This window comes from Pinus tabuliformis, chromosome 7, assembly GCF_031772625.1.
Source record: "Pinus tabuliformis cultivar Carrire ecotype Pingquan chromosome 7, CPIR1, whole genome shotgun sequence".
NCBI lineage: Eukaryota > Viridiplantae > Streptophyta > Pinopsida > Pinales > Pinaceae > Pinus > Pinus tabuliformis.
In genome coordinates, this window is record NC_142293.1 from 352829742 (window position 1) to 352833659 (window position 3918).

A 3918-nucleotide genomic window follows, 5' to 3' on the forward strand; every position below is an offset into this window, starting at 1 on the left:
CTAAGGCTGAGAACTTAGCGTGGTAGAATTTCAACAATGTTTTTGTTTTTTTGATTTCATCCGAATATTAAGAAAATAGGATAGCTAATTTACGAAGAGAAATTACAGTTAGTCTACCTCAGAGTTTTATAGACCGAATCGCTTCTCCACATTGAAGGAAAGGGATTTTTTTGTCACTAATTCTGTTATTCGCCGGAGTGCTCAGAAAATGACTAAGCTTAACAACAACATGAATGACGGAAGTTTGACAGTCGGTCCATCATTCACAGTGGTAACATACAACGTTCTGGCAGACAGGTATGCTACTTCACAGAAGTTTCCCAACTGTCCGTCCTACGCTCTCGGCTGGGAATACCGCAGACCAAACCTGCTAAAAGAAATATTACAATGTCAGCCGGACATCATTTGCCTCCAGGAAGTGCAACACAACCACTTTTGTAATTTTTTCAAACCAGAACTGGCCAAACTAGGATATGAGGGGCTGTTTAAAGAAAAGAAGAGAGGATATTTCACTGAAACTATTGACGGTTGTGCAACGTTTTATAAAGTGAAAGAGTTTGATTTGATAAGATGGTGGTGGATAGGTTTAATATACAAAGACAACATTGCCCTGCATGTTCAGCTTTCGTTCAAAAAGACTAATCAACTTGTGGTCATAGCTAATACCCACATTCATGCAAATCCAGAAAACAGTGATATAAAGTTATTGCAGGTTGATTTTTTGCTCAAAAGGTTGGAGAATGAGTTGGAGCAAGAGAATGACTGTGTCTCTGATATTCCTCTTGTAATATGTGGGGACTTCAATTCTTTGCCGGGAAGCGCCCCCCACTCACTTCTTATCAGAGGCTTTGTCCATAGTTTACACAAGGAATTTCGCCATGCATTACCGTTAGCAAGTGCTTATTCTTCGTATTTTCAATGCAATGCTTTGCGGGAAGACATTGATAAAAAAATGGATCGTGAAACCAGGGAGCCCCGTTTCACTATCTTCGTGAAGAATGACCGGGAAACATTTGAGGGAACGTTGGATTACATTCTCTACAGTACCACCAAATTGAAAGTGGTGTCGTTACTGGAGTTGATTGACGAGGATGAGGTGAAGCCGGGTGGACTTCCTACTGTTAATCGCTCTTCCGATCACATCCCCATTGCAGCAGAGTTTACTTTCAACTCGCTTCCCAAACTGCAGTAAGTAGTAAATAAGCTTTATTTGTTCTGCCGAAACATTCCGCTGGAAATATTTTTCTCAATCTGTTTTTTCAGAGAATTTTGAAACATATTTATTACTCTGAGTCTTGTAAAACATATTTCCGTATAATGTCAGCACTCCTTACACTTAGCTGGATAATGTTTTACTAATTTAGTTTCTTAAAAACATATAACTGTATAGCTTGTCTAAGTTATTATTAAAAGCTTTACTGTTTTAACTTTTTAAGTTTTTCAAATTATATGGTTTTTATGGCAAAAGAATAAAATTAAAATACTTGATTATTGATTTTTTAGGTTATTATGGAAATATTTTTCTAAATTTGAGTTTTTTTGAAACATATTTATTAATCTGAGATTTTTGAAACACATTTATTGCTCTAGTTTTTTAAACATATTTCTGTATAATGTCAGCCCTACTTATAGTTAGGTGCATAACATTTTATTAATTTAGTTTTTTTAAAACATATCACTGTATAATGTCCTAGCTTGTCTGAGTTATTGTTGAAAGTTTTACTGTTTTAACCTTTCAAGTTTTTCAAATTATATAGTTTTTATAGAAAAAAATAAAATTAAAATACTAGATTAACCATTTTGGATAAATTTGGACTTCATCTTTGGATAAATTTCGTTTGGGAGGTTTTTCCTTTCTTATCAAATTTCTTCAGCTGCATGAGATAGAAGGTTTTGGCATACAAGCTCAATGGAGTAGATAATATCCTCTTTGGGGATTCAAAGAGGGTCTATTGAAAAATTAAATCATTTCTTTAAGATGTGAAAGGATGAGGGATCATGATCAATGGAGGAAAAGTTACCCACAAATGAAAGCCTAGAGCTAACAACCGCAACAACTAGAGGGATAGGGGAAGAAGAAGGATCAAAGAAATAGTTAGGATTATTACCATTCATGGGAGGATTTTCATGTTGATTATTGATTTGATCATTAATATGAGAATAATTATTTTGGTCATCACAATGTGGATAATTAATTTGATTATTGAATCGATCATTAACGTGGTGATAATTATTTTTATTACTAAACTGATAAACAATGTTTTCACTATTTATTTGATCATTACTAATTTGACTATTAATATGATCATTAATAATTTCACTATTAATATTATTATTAATTTGTATACTAATAGTATTATTATTGTTATGATAAGTGCAAATGAAAACATATAGTCATATGAATAATAGTTTGAAAAGATCACAAGTGCATGGGATATATACTTCTGACCTCTAAGCATCACTTAATGAGAAATACAATGTTAGCACTTTCTTGGAAATTTCCATCTACATGAATATCCTAGTTTTCAGATGCGTACTTATGCTTCATATTTTGTTCCACCACCATTTTACATATACAAGCTCATCATCAAAGAATATTGTAGACTATCCCAAGCTTGTGGAATAAAATTACCAAACCAAGGGTCCCGGAAATTCGTCAACCAAGGGTTCTCCCCAATGTGAAGTCCCAATTAGACATCACACCAATTGGAGTAAGATCCCCATCCAGCGTATCGACCCGGTTGCTATTGATTCTTATAGATTTTCCTTGGTTGTAACAGTCAAAAAGAGAAATACAATGTTAGCACTTTATTGGAAATTTCCATCTACATGAATATCCTAGTTTTGAGAGGCGTAGTATCTTGTTCCACCACCATTTGACATATACAACCTCATTGTCAAAGAATATTGTAGACTATCCCACGCTTGTAGCATAAAATTACCAAACCAAGGGTCCTAGAAATTCATCAACCAAGGGTTCTCCCCAATGTAAAGTCCCAATTAGACATCGCACCATTTGGAATAAGGTCCCATCGAGTGTATCGACCTGGTTTCCATTTATTCTTATAGATTTTCCTTGGCTCTAATTGTTAACAAGGGAGAAGAACATGTGTGTGCATTCAAGAAGCAAGAATGTGTGCCTAGTGACGGTTTAGTTGTAGGTGTGTCAAACTTCTTCTACTCAAAGGAAAGAGTAAACCTCTAAGAGATGGGTAATAGTAGCACCATAGTAGAGGTACACGCAACCAAGAAGGATCCATCTAACATTCGTTGGAAGAGTCCACAAAATATATGATAGGAATGAAAAGCAATCAATGAGACATATATGTTAAGTAACATTTGGAACAGTCCACAAGGATTGAATAATAATAACAACGATTACAACAAATTCTAAAGAAGAAAAGTATTAAAATAACTGAAATAGTCCAAGTACTTTAGCACAGATGAAAGCAAACATGAAATACAAACATCTGCATAATAGTCTTACAAATATTCATAATCCATGCATGAGGAACATGCTACTCTTGAAGGTTTTTGTTATTATGTAAAAGTTCTAAGACACATGTATCCAATGAACATCATTATCTCCAATAGTGGAGCGTTGGAGCCACTACTTTCTCCTCAAAAGGACTAGCTTATCTCTTTAATGCCTTGTGGGAGGAGCCAAGGTAAAAAATTCATTTTCTCATACAATGAGGGTGTATATATAACCAGGAGGTGATTATTCACCTTTGTTGTAACTCTTTGACTAGCCACAAGGAGGAAGAGGGATCTAAACTAATTAAGGTGAGGAGAGGTTGTCCCTTCAGAGAAGCATATATAAGACCCTCAACATTTGTTCTCGTTTAGCTTTTCCCCCTAGTCCTTCTCTACTTGATTGGATCAATTTCAAAACATGAAAAAATAAAAACCCAAGTG

The 3918-nt window shown here is 34.7% G+C and overlaps 1 pseudogene; it reads left to right on the forward strand.

Moving 5' to 3' along the window:
* Positions 1-208: 208 nt before the first annotated feature.
* On the forward strand, positions 209-1192 carry LOC149247412 (carbon catabolite repressor protein 4 homolog 1 pseudogene; annotated as a pseudogene).
* The last annotated feature ends 2726 nt before the right edge of the window (positions 1193-3918 follow it).